A 19237-nucleotide genomic window follows, 5' to 3' on the forward strand; every position below is an offset into this window, starting at 1 on the left:
ACACCTTGCAAATTGTTTTCAGTTGTCACAATACTGAGAATGAACTGTGGAAACTCTGACTGTATTATTTTAACTAACGAAGTTAATTTTGTATTTGTTACTGCATGCAGGTAATTATATGCTAGATGTGGAAACACAAATACCAGTATGACTGGGCTCTGGTTGGATAAAGGTCACAGTTTATTATCATTGTTAAAAGTGAGGCTTTCAAGTTATACTGTCTGTTTGAGTACTAGTTTCCTAATTAATGTCTTAAGCTGTGAAATGGGGATAACAAAGTTATGTAACGATTAAATTAGATGATGTATATTAAGCATGTGGCACAGTACCTGGAACTAGGTAAGTGCTCAATAAATGTTTGTCATTATTATTACTATTATGATTGTGACTACTGTACTACTACTGCTACTACCATGGGATAGTCCACGAATTACTAACTGCCTGTTAACCTCCAAATCACCATTCTGAGAAAACCAGAGTTGTCATCTGATGTAAAAATGGACACGTGATCCTGCTAACCTGACCACAACTGATTGAACCAGGAATTCGTACCTATGATCTATGGTTCTGAATTGTTAATGTTCATGACATACTTTTGATAGTAGAGCTTTTGTCAGCCGCGTGGAGACTGAAGTCCATTCATACTAATAGCATTGGTGATTTGGGTGCCTTCAGCACCTTGTGGCTAGGTAACAGTTATTTGCTATACTGATCCTACCTGGATGCTCATGAGGCATGGTTCTGGCACTGAGCTGAAGCTAGTCTACACCTTCCTCACAATAACTTACATCCAATGTCCCCCATATCCCTCCCACACAATGATGTATATCTATAAATAGATTCCTCAATTGTGCCTTCAGATTATTCACGAGTGATGGAAACGTGAGGTGGTGGGGGCTAATAGAATGCCATTTGATAACTACCTTCTTTGCCTAGGAAAGCCTCATAGAACAATGGATACTGATCTTCCTACATGTGCATGGTGGGGGGAGGGGTGGAGCAGGGAATAGAATACTTATACCAGAATTACTCCACTTCCAACAAGGCATCTGCAAATATCACTTAGATTGAAAGCCAGTTCACTACTCAATTAAGACTCTTTATATACCCCCCAGTAAGGTTCAGGATTGCTTCTAAAATGGGAAATATAATTGTATCGACATGTAGAGATTTACGAGTATTTAGGGTTTGGGATAAAGCTAGGATGATGAAATATAGAGATCCTATAATATAGTGGCTAATAACAAGGAATTTTGTTTATTTTTTACATAAGAGTTCCAACATGGCAGAGAAGTTCTGCTCCTTGTGTTCATTTGAAAACTCAGCTTCTCTCAGAGTCATTTTTCTGACAGCTCAAAGACTACTGTTGTCATCTGTATGGCCTTCAATGGGCTACCACCATGTGCCTGTTTAGGATGATGGCAAGAGGAATAAGAAAATATAGAGGCAACCTCAGTGCCATAAGGGCCAGTTCCAGAAGTGGCCCACATAACTTCTCTTCAGTTCTGTTGGTGAGAACTAAGCATATGTCCATTCTTAGCTGCAAGGGAGCCTTGGAAATGTAATCTAACTGGACAGTTATGTGTCCAAGATGAGGGGAAAATGGATTTTTGGTAGACAGCTAGCAGTCTCACCATCAAGTCCTTGCTGAGAAACAAGAGGTATACAATTGTAGTGTGAAACATTATCTGTGACTAAAACACTGTTACAAAAATTCAGCTATTGTTGAGTGCTAGATAAGAAAAAGTCTATGATTTATTGAGATTAGACTTTTTTTAACAGTTCAGGCATTTAACTAGGTTCTTTGTCATTAATTTAGAACACCAGTTTGTGAGGATAAACCCCATGTGTGAGAGCAAACACAAAGCAGAGGTAGCCTTGGAGCTGAGGAACAGCTTTGATTTTTGGCAGAATTTGTGAGTCCATGGCTTTCTGATCAATTTTGCACTGCTCTGTAATCTTGTATTTCTCTTTCTCTGTATTGAAGATCTTCCCCTCCTGGTGCCTGGGCTTATGCAGCTTCTTCTTGAAGTAAGAATCAGTGAGATGTTTGGGGATTTTCACACCACTGATATCAATTTTGGTGGAGGTGGCGATGACAAATTTCTGGTGTGTTCTACGCAGAGGAACTTGATTGAGGGACAGAGTTCCATCACAAGTAGCAAGCCACTGCTCAGCTGCTTCAGGAAAACCACCCTCTTGCCTCTATGGCGCCCAGTGAGGATGATTAGAATGGTCCTGGGAGTGACGTTGGCCCAAAGTTTTTTCACGTGCTGACTGAAAGGTTTCTTGCCATTGCTCAATAGCTTTTGAGGCACATCTTCAGTAGGATAGTATCTAGGCATTTTGTGAAGTTTAACGACTGAGGTGCCACCATTCTTGTCGCCACCAACTGGTTTTGTGACGGTAGCAAGAACCTTCTCCTTTTTCTTTTCAATCCTGGATTTAGCTGTTGAATACTTCCTCTTGTACATGGCCTTTCAGGAATACATAGCTGATAGGGAATATCTGCGGATTCCTCTGACCAGCACAGGGTTTCGGCTACAATGGGGTTTCCCCTTCTTATGTGTTTTGGCCTTGAGGTTAGCCTTCTTAACCTTGCCACCAGCATCAGTCTTCTTGGCTTCAGGTTTCTTCTCATTAGTGTCTGGCTTCTCAGCTTTTTCACCTGCCATCTTGCAAGTTGGAAAAGCAAGTTTAGAATTTTTTTATACTCAATTCATTTACATATATACGTTCATACTCATAAACGTACCTTGATTTAATTCTCAGGATGATAGTGCAATAAACAGATTGTAAGTATGGAACATGATGTGAGAAACTATAAAAATTAGTGTAACACAAGGCATGTAGGTCTCTGATTTGGGATACTAGTGATTTTGTGCCAGCATGGCCATTATGTGCATGAATGTCCAATGCATTCAAACTTCCTGGGTCTCATTCTCCAAATTCTCTAGTTTTAATAGTACAGTCCTGTCCTATTAATTTTATCTTCAAAATATATCTTAAAACCACCACTCTCCTATTAACCCTGGTTCCCTCACCTTCCAAAGTCTATAAATCAAACTCATTTTCCTTCCCCAGTCCCACATCAGATTGTTTTTCTCAGGTTTATACCCACTGATGTTTCTTCAGCTCCTAAACCACTCTGAGTTCTTCTTTTTTAGAATCTCTGCATCTATTAATCCTTCTGTCTGTCTCTCCATTCTTTGTGTGACTGTATCCTCTTCATCTTTCAGAACTCAGCCTTGATGTCACCTCTTTAGAGAGATTTCCCCGATCACTGTATATGAAGCTGATTTCTTCAGATTTTATCTATCTCAAGCACAGATAACTTTCTTCAATCATATTTGGTAATTGTCTTTTTCATTTGTTTGTTTTCTTTTTGTTTCCCATATTGTACTATCAGCCTTCACTTACCTATTAAGTCTATTAAGGAAAGGGAAAAGTCTGCATTATTCATCCTTTCAACTTCATTACCTAGCACAGTGTCCTGTACTTTGTAGGTGCTCACTAAATATTTGTGGAATTAATTAATATGGCACTTTATAAACGTAAAATTAATTAATTAAAACATAATTTAGTGTAATTAAAACAAAAACTTTATACTTTGAATTTTATAAGAAAGATATATTAAAGAATAGGTCAGTGAATGAGCCCTATTCAGAGACAAAAATTATTTCATAATATGAATTCCTTTTCTAAATTTTATCTACTTTGTTATTTCACATGTACTATCCTATCTATCTTTAAATATTCTATGATTCAAATAGTTTTCAGCCCAGTTAAGCTGGGAGGTTTTTTTTGGGGGGATTCATTATTCTTAGGCCTTCATTTTGTTTTGTATAATTTTAATCATGGCAGTCTTTATCAAATCCATGTTTATTTAAATATTTATTTCCTTTTGCATATGTTAGGATTGAATATGTTGTTTTAATTAGCGGCATTGCTTTCTTGTTCCTAGATGTATTGTTTTGGCATTTGACCAAAAGCAAAACAGAATCAACACAGTGTAATCTATGAAAAGGGAACTGAATCTCATTGTACAATGCCATTTCATCAGCCACAGGCTAAGGGATGGCCTATTCAGCAAAGTATGCATTGAGGCAGCTATACCTAGGTACTCCATAATAGTCAGAGTTGCCATTTCTGGCTCTCAGAAGAAACATTTTTGTTTAACCTTAGATCAGTCTATAACTGGATGACAGTGAAATAAAATGAAGTTGGAGGAGTAGATACAACCATTAAGGGAACATATTACTTTAACAAGTTGCTCTTTTGGGTATTTTATAAGTGCAATATCAAACTTCTCAGACTCTGTCATGAGAGTTCATCACATAAATGTATAGAAAGAATAAAATAAATCATGCAGTTGCTGTGTAGAGAAAATGACAAATGCCTTTTCATGAGAACTGTCTTAATGGTAGTTCATATGAATTTCTGGCTAATTTTATCACTATAAATTATCATTGTATTTTATTTATTAACTTACTATTTCACAATTTTGTGCTGATTTTCCTTGAACAAACTTCATACTTATTGAATTCTCTCTATGCCTAAGGCACAGTGGGAATTTTTATTCAACTGGGTAATAATCTTAGTTACATTATTGTGAAAGATACAAATACTATATTATAATCTTTAAAAAGGAAATCCTAAATCTGTAATATAAATAATGTTGTTAAAGCCAACTCTGTCATGAACTGTTTGCTCTCCTTGTTTTTTAGTATTCTGGTCATGGTTTTTGTTTGTTTGTTTTGTGCCTCTTTTTAAAGCAGGGGAGTTGAAAGATGACTGGTGAGAAGAAGAGGAGAAAACTACCTTACCAGGGATCAAACACAACTCAATTTTTACCCAGCAATGAGGTTCTTCTGGTCTGATAGTGGTTTGATTTGATATATTCATGTAAAAGAGCAAATGGTACACCAGAACCTCATCATAACACTCTTCTCTAGCATGTAATTTAGTACAAGGCATGGGCTTATAAATGTTCACATTAAAACTATTGAAGTATCTCTGGGCATGAAGTCCCACAAATATGAAACACCCCTCAAGGCAAGAAAGCCTCAACATAGTCATTTACAGAACTTCTCTAAATTTAGATTAAAAAATTCTTTTTAGTACATGCACGTGTATCGCTAAACAGTCTGTATATTACAAGTGAAACATTTTTATTCAGGAAATTTCTTGAAAGCAGATTAATTTTTGTAAGACAATGGCCTGTTTCTATGTGTAATGTGTCTACAGACCTTTTGTGTTAAAGTCCCTGCTTTGTTTAGTTCCAGGTAATGTGATAGAAGTTGAATTTTGAACAACGAAGAAGGTTAGGAGTCCCGACCACCCTCAGTCGAAAATCCCCATGTAACGTTTGACTCCTCAGAAACTTAACTACAATTGCCCCTTTGTATCTAATGGGAAAAGGTTTCAGCCCCCTTCTTGTGCTCCAGTCCCTTATATAAAATGGTGTAAAACAGTGCATACAGTTAGCTCTCTGCATGCATAGATTTCCAACTGTTGATTGAAAATACTGTTGAATTGTGGATATGAAACCCTGGGATATGGAGGGCCAACTGTGTACGTATTTCTTGAAAAAAATATGTGTATAAGTGGATCCGCACAGCTCAAACTCATCTTGTTCAAGGGTCAACTGTATTTGCAAATGTGAAAGTCATGGATTTTTACCTGACATTTTAGCAAGGGATCTTTAAGTTTTTTAGGGATAGAATGCTTTTTCCCCCCTTAAAAAACAACAAAAACAATTTAGGAAAGGAAATAGGGAGACAATTGTCTAGGAAACAAAAGTCATTTAAGGTTTTATGCTGTAGAAATAAAGTTGTAGAAACAGAATGTAAAACTCACCTAAGATTTACCACCCCACCCTACAGCATCGCAAATATGTATCGGTAATTGTAACATTCTTTTTAGATGGAAAAAAATCAAACATACATTGGGGAGTTAGTCTAATTGAAAAACATTTTAGGACAGTATGTTTATTACTTATTTAATTATAATAGTAATTACAGCCTAAATTTACAAATGTGTAGCTTGCAAAATGACATTTTGATATAATATGGTGAATTTTAAAAACCACAGAATCCTTTGCTTTATAAACACATTCACATCAACTACAAGCCTAAGCTATGGCTTAGTGTATACCACTATCATCTATGTGTAGAGAAATACTAGATTTGGGAAATCTTTACACAATAGAGTCAATTTTTATCCAGGTTGGCTTTTTTATTTTTTTAAATAAAATTGTTATAGTGAAGCAACAGTTGCTATAATAGTAATTATTTTTCTAAGTGAAGTGTTGTGAGTTTGGGCCAGGGGAGAGAATTTGAAGACATGTATGTTTCCTCCTCTCTGGAGATGGAAGTTAATTGTGTAATTTTTTCAGTTCATATTTATTGTATAATGATATGTGTATGTATATGTATATTTGTGTATATTTTATGTGTATGTATATGTATATTTTAATTATTGTGTGATTATATATATTTTAACTTCCTCATGTTTATGTACATGAGTGAATATTACAATCACTCTTTTCTGAATTACTCTTTCTTTCTTGACTAGATGGGTCTTCTAATAAATGGAAAAGGGAGGAATAATCCTCCTCAAGTCAGGTGGAATTTGAAGAAATCTTACAGTTGTAGTACTCAGCAATATCATCATACAAATGATAACTGTGCAGTTTTGTATGGAATGCATTGCTGCAGCATGTATAATTTCTAGACTTCTACAGTTGCTCACCAACCACATCCCCATAGACTGGGTATATACAGTATAAGGACATGCAGACACAACAAAAAATGAAATAAAACCCTACATAATAGCATTGTGTATCACTCTTGAGTGGTAACTGAGAGACTGTGAAAACTATTTTATGTTTAGTCAGGGTGAGGCTAGTAGGAGCTTGTCATTGTCTTTCAAAATGTCAGGAAGAGCAGCATGAAGGATAGTCTTTTAAAAAGGGAGTGGAGCCACTAAGTTTGCATAGAGAGTGCATCAGGTGTAAGGCATGTGGTCATGAGGATGGCTTATTGATATTAGAGTAAAAAGATTAGACAAAGTAGGCAAGGAATAGATTTCCTTCCTAGGAGCGGTATGCTATCAGAATGATAAGATTTCTCTCTGAGCTAATCCAAGCAAAAGAGACTGTTGAGCGGAAAAATAAGCTCATTAGGTTGTCAAAAATCAAACAGACAGAAGTGTACCTGGCTGGTAGAGAGCCCACTGATACAATCAGGTCCATAGGATTGAAAGGAGGAGATATTTGAAATGTGGAGAAAGATGGGAAAGCCTTTAGAAAAGACCAGAAGGTGAACTGTAGTGGCCTGAATACCAAACAAGTAAGGGAAGAGAAAAAGAGCAAGGGTGAAAAATGTGAATTCAAATGCTCCTTATGCAAGGAGAGGATGATTCTATGTTTCATCAGAAAGTGCATAAATTAATGTGATTTGGGCTTTGAGGAATTAATTTAAAAAAATGCTAAAATGTTTCCCTTGTGATTCAGTATAGGCCACGGAAAACTGATAATGACTCTAGAAGTTGTAACTCAACTGAGTAAGGACTACCTATCCAAGGGCCATACCATTATCGCAGCCAAAACCCATCTGAGGGCCCACTGGCCATTTGGCCCAGTTCTAGGTACTGTTGCAGCCAAGCGTTTAGGACACAGTTTACAAAATCATAACAACATCTTTCTGAGGCATAGCAATCATCTAATCTTCCTGCAGAATTATGTTACTGTGAAAAGTGATGTCTTAAAACCCATAAATTTGCAAGTTTAGAAGGAGTCGTTTTTGATATCCTTTACAAGCTAAAAAGTACTCAGGCCTGTTGACAAAGCAAAGAAATGGTGTCAAAAATAATTTTAAAACCTTTTGACCTGTAAGGTTTAAAAGAATTAGGCACAGATTCTTTGCTTTAAGCCTCTTGGTGACAAGAAATATGGTACTCTGCCAGATTGTTTGATTGACAGTAGCGTTTGTAGTTTCAGCTGCTAATACAGTATGCTTCTTGTATATTCTGAGGGGGTAAATATAGAAGACTATTTGTCACCTGGGTTGATGGATTACAAATAAGTGAGACAATGTGGTTAGAGTTCTGAAGCATAAATGCAGTCAAAAACCTTATATTATTTACAATGCAGTGCTTTTATGATTTAAGTTTTATTGTTCCTGTTACATCAATAGAAATGGTTTGGTTTTAAAATAAGCATGTTACTCATTTTTAATCATCTCTTTCCATTACATAGTTACCTGCTACAAGAATGCATCAATTAAGTGTACCAAAAACTGATTAAAATGAATAACTTATTATAGATAGCTGCATTTATTTTTAAATATCATGATTCCAGTATCATAAAATTTTTCCACTCATAGGAACTATGACTAGTAACTTATTTCTCCACCCAAAGAAAGCTTGTTGTTTTCGGTACCTAATTAGTATTCAAGCATGTATGCACTTATGCTTAGAATAGCATTTCTGAACAGTGTTTCTGAAAAGTCTTTCTTGGTCAATAGCCCTCTAATAATATTGATTTCTCTTTGTATAACATTTTGAATTTGCTAAAGTGTTACAAGTGGTATAACATAATTTCAAAATGATATCATGAATGGTTCAGTAATTAATATTTTCAAAGAATCGTGCTATTTAAGATGAAAAGATTATTAAGGTGATATTACAGAGTCTTTGGATTTAGAAAAGAAAATTTGCTTTGGAAAGCACATTATCACCTTTCAAGACAAGAAGCAAAATTGGCATTTTTAGCATGCTACTCTTATCTTTATTTGCTGATAAAGAAAGAATCCAGAGTTTTTCAAAACTTTAAATGAAAGGCTATGGTGAGGTTCACATTACCCAATCTTTAAAAAGAAAAGAAAAAAATGGATGGGGACAGAATAAAAACAATAGCCTTGACATTTAATTTTAGAACTAAAAAAAAATTACCATTCAAAACATAACACAACATATGAAGTCTATTTGTTTTCATCTATGTAGTTAATACAGTATTATATTGAAGAACATTAAATGAAAGTGTATGAGAGTAAAAAAATTCTATAACTATAGCTTCATATCACAATAATATCATTTTATCTTGGATAGTCAACTTCTTTTTGAATTGGTTATTTTGATGTCTATATTTAAAGATCATTTGTATTAAATGGGAGTGAACACATTCAATTATTACTCAGCTCAATTCTTGCAACTTGTGGTTTTGTTTAAAGAACTGTGTAGAGGCAAAAATACCTGTATCGTGACATATTTGCTACTCAAAACTACCTGCATCTGACTGTATTTAACAATAGAATAATGGGAGAATTGGGCTTAACCTTTATAAGTAACTTATAATTCAATACTTTGAAATATGCAGTATTTTAAAAATCAGTACTATACAAATGAGAATGCTATAGCAATAATATACACTTGGTAAAATAAAAGTTAAGAATTCTTTAAATGTGATTTTTATCTTCTCTTTATAAATTATATTTATGTGCTACAAAAATTCTTTTAAGTTCTTGTTCCACAAGCATAGTACAACAATCCAGAAAAATAGTTAATTTCTACATTATTGGAATATAATTTTTATTTCTCACCTATTCAGAGAAATGCTAGATTAATTTGCAAGTTTAAATTGTATGGCTGAAATTAAATACATGATACATCTTGTGAAAACTTGAAACCAGAGGCTATATGTTGTAACCTGGGGTTTCAAACAAGTAAGGGCTAACTAGTATAGCTAGTAAAACCCAGATATAAGTTTATTATTTTGTTTTCCAGAAATGATCAATTATTGGATGTTAGTGTTTTAAATATACTGCAGTTCAATCTGCTCATTTTATGGATGAAGGAATGAAAGTGTGAGGTAAGGAAGTAGTGCAGTAAAGGTCCCATAGTACCATGTTTCCCTGAAAATAAAACCTGGCCGGACAATCAGCTCAAATGCATCTTTTGGAGCAAAAATTAATATGAGACCCGGTCTTATTTTACTATAATATAAGACTGTGTCTATAATATAATACTATAATATAATATAATATAGCATAGCATAGCATAGCATAACATAACATAATATAATATCAGGTCATATTAATTTTTGCTCCAAAAGATGCATTAGAGCTGGTTGTCTATCCAGGTCTGATTTTCGGGGAAAAGGGTAGTAAGTGGGGTAAGCATGCTGCTTTTACTATACAGCATAGTTACTAATGGACCAGGATAATTCATCCCAACATTTCTTAGAACTCTGTAGTCAAGATTTCTTGATTCATTTTGCAGAAATACTACACCTCTATTGCTTACAGAAATATGTATGTACACACACACACATATTTGGATACTTTAACAACACACACACACAAACTTTTAGTTGAAAGAGCACAAACTGTAGCTCTTTGACATAGAGTTACACATGCCAAAGGAGCCGCCTCAATCTTTTCTCTTGACACATTTATGTTATTAAAAGTGGAGGAAGTTATGGAACATTCCCAGCTGCAATGACTCTTTAATCTTTGAGGAGACTGTAGTATAGATACTAAAAAATATGTAGTAAAAAATATTTCTATTTTTTCCCATAGAGGGATGCCTTAAGAAGATAAGAATTGTCAATGTCTCATATTTATAATAATTGTCTAAATAATTTGAAGGTACTTAAGCATCATTTAATTTAATAGTCTCCAACAATTTGATGTTAGGTTGGTGCTAAATAATTGCGGTTTTTGCAATGATTTTTAACCTTTTAAACCGCAATAAATTTTGCATCAACCTAATACAACTCTTCTGAGAAATATCGTCAGCAGACCTGACCATTCTGGGGGTGTAAGCCTACAAAATAGACTTTTCTAACTGAAGTAAAGATTTAACCATCCAGGAATCTAAGAAATGGGGCAGAAGGCCAATTGTTTGAGGCATAAATCAAAGGCTGTGTGCTCAGTTCAGAAAGACTTGTTGTTACTATGTGTATGTTAGTGTTTCTTGAAATGTGGACAGAAATTCTCATTGCTTTACTATTTTTTTTTTTTTTTTGCTGAGTTAGGTATGTTACTTATTAAAATACTAGGTTTAGATGCGTTTTATGACCCACACGCAAAAGAAGGCATTTCCAGGTATAGATTCTAAAAAAAATGAGAAGGCATTATATGGAATGTTAATAAAGATATAAGTAAGAATTTGAAAAGTAAATCAAGGGCTCTAATGCAAAATTCATTAGGCTGCTAATACCCATTGTCGTTAATGGTGACACTGACATTATAAAAATTGTTTTTGTGTGTGAGGACAACTCAACTGTCACAAATTTTCAGGCAGTTTTTGAAAGTACCTTTGTTAGAAGTTTCCCATGTCTGATATTTTGGTTTTTGCTATGATAATTATTATTATTTTTGCCTTTATTAATATTGTTTTGTAAGTTTATTGGGGTGACAGGTGTTAATAAAGTTACATAGATTTCAGGTGTACAATTCTGTAATACATCATCTATATGTATCACATTGTGTATTCACCACCCAGAGTCAGTTCTCTTTCCATCACAATATATTTGATCCCCTTTACCCTCATCTACCACCTCTCCTCCCCTCTGGTACCCTCTGGTTACCACTAAATTATTGTCTGTGTCTATGAGTTTTTGTTTCCTCATTTGTTTGCCTTGTTCTTTTGTTGTTTTCAGTTTTACATACCACACATCAGTGAAATCATATGGTTCTCGACTTTTTCTGTCTGGTTTATTTTGCTCAGCATAATAATCTCAAGATCCATCCATGCCATTGCAAATGGTACTATTTCATCTTTTCTTATGGTAGAATAGTATTCCATTGTGTATACATACCACAATTTCTTTCTCCAATCATCTATTGAAGGACACTTTGGTTGTTTCCATGTCATGGCCATCGTAAATAAAGCTGCAATAAACAGTTGCTAGATGGGTGGGGGTGGGGCTGGGGATAAGGGGAAAGGTGAAGGGATTAGGAAACAGCTGGTAACCACAAGATGGCCTCAGGGTTTTTGAAAATTAACTTGGGGAACGTAATCAATAATGTTGTAAAGATTTTGTTGGGTATCCGATGGACATGTGTCCCATTTGGGAGACCACCTCAGGGATACTGTAGATGCCTGATCATGGCATTGTACACCAGAAGCTAAACGATAATGAATGCCAACTATAATTTTATATATATAATGTGATGGCTCGGTGCGAGGTCGGAGGGATAGTGGATGGGGGGAGGGGGGTTCACAGTGTGAGGGATATAAATGATGAACGTCTAAGTATTACCTTGTCGTGTACACCTGAAACTAATAAATTAAAAACAAAAACAAAAAACATTGGAGCACATATATCTTTACAGGTAAATGTTTTCAGATTTTTTTGAGTAGATACCCAGGAGAGGGATTGCTGGGTCAGATGGTAATTCTATTCTTAAGTTTTTGAGGAACCAACCTCTATACTGCCTTCCATAGCAGCTGCACCAATCTACATTCCCACCAACAGTGTATGAGGGTTCCTTTTTCTCCACAGCCTCTCCAACACTTGTTACTATTTGTCTTGTTGATGATAGCCATTCTAACTGGTGTGAGGTGATATCTCATTGTGGTTTTTATTTGCATTTCTCTGATGATTAGTGATGTTGAACATTTTTTCATGTCTATTGGCCATTTGTATGTCTTCTTTGGAGAAATGTCTATTCAGGTCCTCTGGTCATTTTTAAATTGGATTGTTTTTTTTTTTGTTGTTGTTGAGTTGTATGAGTTCCTTTTATATTTTGGATATTAGCCCCTTATCGGAGGCATTGTTTGCAAAAATTTTCTCTCATTTGTTTGGTTGCCTCTTTATTTTGTTGATGGTTTCTTTTGCAGTGCAGAAGCTTTTTAGTTTGATATAGTCCCATTGATTTATTTTAGCTTTTATTTCCCTTGCCTTTGAGTTCAAATTCATAAAATGCTCTTTGAACCCAAGGTCCATAAGTTTAGTACCTATGTTTTCTTCTATGCAGTTTATTGTTTCAGGTCTTATGTTTAGGTCTTTGATCCATTTTGAGTTAATTTTGGTGCACGGTGACAGATAGCAGTGTAGTTTCATTCTTTTGTACGTGGCTTTCCAATTCTCCCAGCACCATTTATTGAAGAGGCTTTTTTTTCTCCATTGTATGTTTTTGGCTTCTTTGTCTAAAATTATCTGTCCATATTTATGGGAATTTATTTCTGGGTTCTCAATTCTATTCCATTGGTCTGTGCGTCTGTTTTTCTGCCAACACCATACTGTTTTGATTATTGTTGTCCTGCAGTACAAGCTGAAGTCAGGAGTGTGATACCGCCAGCATTGTTCTTTTTTTCTTAAGATTGCTTTCATTCTTTGGGGTCTTTTTTGGTTCCATAAATATCAGATGATTTTTTTGTTCTATTTCTTTAAAAAATGCCATTGGGATTTTGATGGGGGTTGCATTAAATCTGTATATTGCTTTGGGTAATATGGCCATTTTAATTATATTGATTCTTCCAATCCATCAACATGGAATGTCTTTCCATTTCTTTGTGGCTTCTCTTCAATTTGTTTTAAAAATGTGTTATAGTTTTCAGCATATAGGTCTTTCACATCATTGGTTAAGTTTATTCCTAAGTATTCTTTTTGTTTCAGTTGCAAAAGGAATTGTTTTTTGTTTCTTTTTCTGCGATTTCATTGTTAGTATATAGGAATGCAATAGACTTTTGTACATTGATTTTGTACCTGGCAACTTCACTGTATTTGTTTCTTGTTTCTAATAACTTTTTGGTGGAGTCTTTAGGGTTTTCTATATACAGCATCATGTCATCTGCAAAAGGTGACAATTTAACTCCTTCATTCTCAATTTGGATGGCTTTATTTCTTTCTCTTGCCTGATTGCTCTGCTAGGACTTCCAATGCTGTGTTGAAAAGCAGAGGTGATAGGGGACAGACCTGTCTTGTTCCTGAACAGAGCAAAGGGCTTCAGTTTTTCACCATTAATTATGATATTAGCTGAGTGTTTGTCATATATGGCCTTTATTATGTTGCTTCTATACCCATTTTATTAAGTGTTTTAATCATAAATGGATGTTGTATCTTGTCAAATACTTTGTCTGAATCTATTGATATCATGATTTTCATCCTTTATTTTTATGTACACAATACACATTGATGGATTTGTAGATGTTGAACCATCCTTGTACCCCTGGGATGAACTCCACTTGGTCATGATGTATAATCTTTTTAATGCATTGTTGCATTCGATTTGCTAGAATTTTGTTTAGGATTGTTGCATCTGTATTCATCAGAGATATTAGTCTGTAATTTTCTTTTTCTGTGTTATCCTTACCAGGTTTTGGTATCAGGGTAATGTTGGCCTCATAAAATGAGTTAGGGAGTACTGTCTCTTCTTCAATATTTTGGAAAAGTTTGAGTAGGCCAGGTGTTAGGTCCTCTTCGACTGTTTGGTAGAATTCACTGGTGAAGCCATCTGGTCCCCGGACTTTTGCTTTTGGGAAGGTTTCAGATGACTGGTTCAATTTCGTTACTGTTAATTGGTCTATTTAGATTTTCCAGTTCTTTGTGATTCAGCCTAGGAAGGCTATATGTTTCTAATGACATGTCCATTTCTTCTAGGTTATTGAATTTGGAGGCATATAATCCTTCATAGTATTCTTGGATGATCCTTTGTATTTCTGTGGAATCCGTGATAACTTCCCCTCTTTTATTTCTGATTTTATTTGTGTCTTTTTTCGTTTTAGCATGGTGAGTCTAGCCAAGGGTTTGTCAATTTTATTAATCTTTTCAAAGAACCAGCTCTTTGTTGTATTACTTTTTTCCATTTTTTTTGTTCTCTGTTTCATTTAATTCTGCACTGATTTTTGTTATTTCCTTCCTTTTGCTGACTTTGGGTTTCATTTGTTCTTCTTTTTCTAGTTAAGGTGTAACATGAAGTTATTTATCCGGGATTTTTCTTCTCTCTTGATATAGGCCTGTAATGATATAAATTTCCCTCTTAAAATTGCTTTTGCTGCATCCCCAAAACTGTCATTCTCATTTATTTCTATGTATCTTTTGATATCTCCTCTTAGTTCTTCTTTGACCCAGGTGTCCTTTAAAAGTATGTTATTTAAGCTCCACATATTTGTGGTTTTCCCTGCTTTCTTTTTTGCAGTTTGTATCATTACAGGCCTATATCAAGAAAGAAGAAAAATCCCAGATAACTTCATGTTACACCTTAACTAGAAAAAGAAGAACAAATGAAACCAATTTTAAAGCCTTGTGATCTGAGAATATGCTTGGTATAATTTCAATCTTCTTAAATTTGCTGAGGCTAGTTTTATGTCCCAATATATGATCTATCCCTGTGAATGTTCCATGTACAATAGAAAAGAATGTATAGTCTGATATTCTAGGATGAAATGCTCAATAAATGTCAATAATGTCCATTTCATCTAATGTGTCATTTAGGGCCACTATTTCATTATTTATTTTCTGTTTGGATGATCTATCCATAGCTGTCAATGGTGTATTTATGTCCCCTACTACAATTGTGTTTTAATCAATTTCTCTCTTTATTTCTGTTAGTAGTTGCTTTGTATATTTTGGTGCACCCTGATTGGGGGCGTAAATATTGATGACTGTTATGTTTTCTTGTTGTTAAGTACCCTTTTTCATTATGAAATGTCCATCTTTTTGTCTTGTTACCTTTTTTATCCTGAAATCTGTTTCATCTGATATCAGTATGGATACACCTGATTTTCTCTGGATACCATTTACTTGGAGTGTCAGTTTCCATCCTTTTACTATGAGTCTGTATTTGTCCTTGTGGCTGAGATGTGTTTCTTGGAGGCAGCATATAGTTGGGTTTAGCTTTTTGATCCAATCTGTTACTCTGTGTCTTTTATTGGTTAGTTCAGTCAATTTACATTTAGGGTGATTGTTGATATATGAGAATTTCCTATCATTCTATCTCTGTTTTCAAGTAAGATAGTGTCTCAATTGTTTCTTTGACTTTTGCTTCTGTTATTTCAGTGTGGTGGTATTGTATGATTTTACCCTCTATTTCTTCTTTTTTATGTTATATATTGCAGTTCTGGATTTTTTTCAACATACTTTCTCAAAATCTCTACATATGCGTATATAGGCTACTTAATGGTTTTTGCACATTAAGATTTTGGTGGAGGTGTGAGAATTATTTTGAAAGAACATAGGTCAACTCAGTTACTGATTTTTAAAAGTATTTTTATTTATATGTAGCAAACATACAATATTAGTTTTAGGTGTACACAATAGTTATTCAACATTTATATAATTAAAGAAGTGATCACCATGATAAGACCAGCAAACACCTGACAACGTGTTATGCTATCACAATATTATTTTCTATATTCCCTATGTTGTACATTACATCCCCATGACTTACTTATTTTATACTTGAAAATTTGAATCTGTTATTCCCCTTCACATTTTTCAATTTTTCAATTACAGTTGACATTGAATATTATTTTATATTAATTTCAAGTATATAGCATCGTGGGTAGACAGTCATAAAATTTAAGAAGTGATCCCCTTGACTAGTACCCGTCTGGTATTATACGTAGTTATTACCATATTATTGATTATATTCTTTATGCTCTACTTTACATTCCTGTGATTATTTTGTAACTGCCAATTTGTATTTCAAATAGCTTCATTATTTTCATCCTGCCTCCAACCCCCTCCCATCTATCACTCCAATAAATCTAGTATCCATCTGACACCATACATAGTTATTACAATATTATTGACTATTTTCCTTATGCTATACCCGACATCATCATGACTACATTGTAACAACCAATTTGTACTTCATAATCCCTTCCCCTTTTCACCCATTCCCAAACTCCTCCCATCTGGCAACCATCAAAATGCTCTCTGTATCTATGAGTTTATTTCTGTTTTGTTTATTTTGTTCTTTAGATTCCACATATATGCAAGATCACATTACATCTGTCTTTCGCAGTCTGATATACTCAACTCAGCACAACACCCTGTAGGTCCGTCCATTCTTCCACAGATGGCAAAAACCCATTCCCTTCTATGGCTGAGCAATATTCCATTGTATATATGTACTGCCTACTCTTTATCCATTCATCCATCCATGGATACCCAGGCTGCCTCCACATCTTGGCCATTGTAAGCAATGCTGTAATGAACATATGGATGCACATGTCTCCTTGAAGTACCGTTTTGGGTTTCTTCAAATAAATACCCCAAAGTTGGATTCCTGGGTTCTTCTTTGTCTCTTGCTATAGCCTTTGCTTTAGAGTCTATTTTGTCTGGTATAAGTATGGCTACCCAAACTTTTTTTTCTTCTCCATTTCCACGAGTGTCTATTTCCCATCCTTTTACTTTCAGTCTGTGTGTCTGTCTTTGATCTGAAGTTAGTCTCTTGCAGGCAATATATGTAAGACTCTTGTTTTCTTTTGCTTTCAGACACCTGCCTTTTGATTGGAGCATTTAATCCATTTACATTGAAAACAATTATTGAGAGAGATGTAGTTATGCCATTTTATTATTTATTTATTTACTTATTATTTATTTTTGTCTTAAACAAGTTCCTCTTATATTCCCAGTCACAATGGTTTGGTGGTGAGGAACTTCTTTAGCTTTTTCTTGTCTGGGAAGCTCTTTATCTGTCCTTCGCTTCTAAGTGATATTTTTGCTGGGTAGAGTAATCTTGGTTGTAGGTCCTTGCTTTCATCACTTTAAATATTTCCTGCCACTTCCTTTTGGCCTGTAAGCTTTCTGTTGAGAAATCAGCTGGCAGTCTTATGGGTGCTCTCTTGTAGGTAAGTAACTGCTTTTCTCTTGCTGCTTTGAAGATTCTTTCTTTGTCTTTAACCTTTGCCATTTTAATTATGATGTGTCTTGGTTTGGGCCTTTTTGGGCCCTTCTTGTTTGGGACTCTCTGAATTTCCTGGGCTTGTATATCTATTTCCTTTGTCAGGTTGGGAAAGTTTTTATTCATTATTTCTTCAAATAGGTTTTCAATTCCTTGCTCTCTCTTCCATCTGGTACTCCTATGACATGAATGTTGGTACATTTCATGTTGTTCCACAGGCCCCTTAATCTCTCCTCATTTTTTTGAATTTTTTTTTTTCTTTTTGCTGTTCTGATTGGGTGTTTTTTGCTACCTTATTTTCTAAATTGCTGATTTGATCCTTCATTTAATGTACTGAATCCCTCTAATGTATTCTTCATTTCAGCTATTGTAGTCTTTATTTCTGACTGATTCTTTTTTATATTTTCTCTGTCCGTTTTTATGTTTCTTATCTGTTTGTTAAAGTTCTCCCTGAGATCACTGAGCATCCGTATAACCTGTGTTTGGAACTCTGTGTCTGGTGGATTGCTTTGTCTCCATTTTATTTAGTTCCTTTTCTGGAGCTTTGTTCTTTTACGTGGAACATGGATTTTTGTCTCCTCATTTTGGCTGCCTCCTTGTGTTTGTTTCTATGTATTAGGTAGGGCTGCTATATCTGCTGGTCTTAGTAGTGTGGCCTTATGTAATTGGTGTCTTGTGGGACCCAGTGGTGCAGTCTGCCTGGTCAGTACAGTTTGGTGCTCCAGGTGTGTTCCCTGTGTGGGTTGTGTGTGCCCTCCTGTTGTAGTTGAGACGATTTCACTTTGCAATGGGAGCGATTGATGCTAAGGCTGATTGGTTGTGAGGACTGTCTGTGACTACAGTGGAGGAGATGCTGTGTAGAGGCTGACCCTACAGAGGAGTGCTTACTTTAGTGGGGCTATGGTGCCTTCTCAGTCTGTCCTTTGGGTGTGTCATCGTTGGAGGTGGCTGGATGATTCTCTGGCCCAGTCCAAAGCTAGTTACTGGGTCTTTCAGCCCTAGGGCCTCCTGGGAGGGTACCTGCTGAAGACCAAGTTTACCCACAGTCTGTGCCCAGCTTGGGGCCACCTGGCATGAGCCACAAAGCAATCCAGAGATGGCCACTGACTGCACTCTGCTTGGAGGTGCCTTGAGAGTCCAAGCCATAAACCAGGATGGATTTTGCTATTGCTGGCTTAGGCCTGCTCAGCCAGAGGTATGGGACATGAAGAAGCCAGATACTACTTGTTTGGATTTTGTGAACCGTTGAGAGATTTTAGGAAAGTCTGCATATTGAGCTAAGGAAGACCGTTCAGAGGGAAAAGTCACTGGGAGCAGCTTGGGTGTGCCTGAATGTTGGGTGGGGCTTAGCCTCAGGGAATCACTAGGGCGGGGCA

The 19237-nt window shown here is 35.4% G+C and overlaps 1 pseudogene across 1 annotated transcript; it reads right to left on the reverse strand.

Moving 5' to 3' along the window:
- Positions 1-1815: 1815 nt before the first annotated feature.
- Positions 1816-2675, reverse strand: LOC308501181 (large ribosomal subunit protein eL6-like; annotated as a pseudogene). The gene has a single exon. The product of its transcript is annotated as a large ribosomal subunit protein eL6-like (transcript).
- Between the last annotated feature and the right edge of the window lie 16562 nt (positions 2676-19237).

This window comes from Rhinolophus hipposideros, assembly GCF_964194185.1.
Source record: "Rhinolophus hipposideros genome assembly, chromosome: 1".
Lineage (NCBI taxonomy): Eukaryota > Metazoa > Chordata > Mammalia > Chiroptera > Rhinolophidae > Rhinolophus > Rhinolophus hipposideros.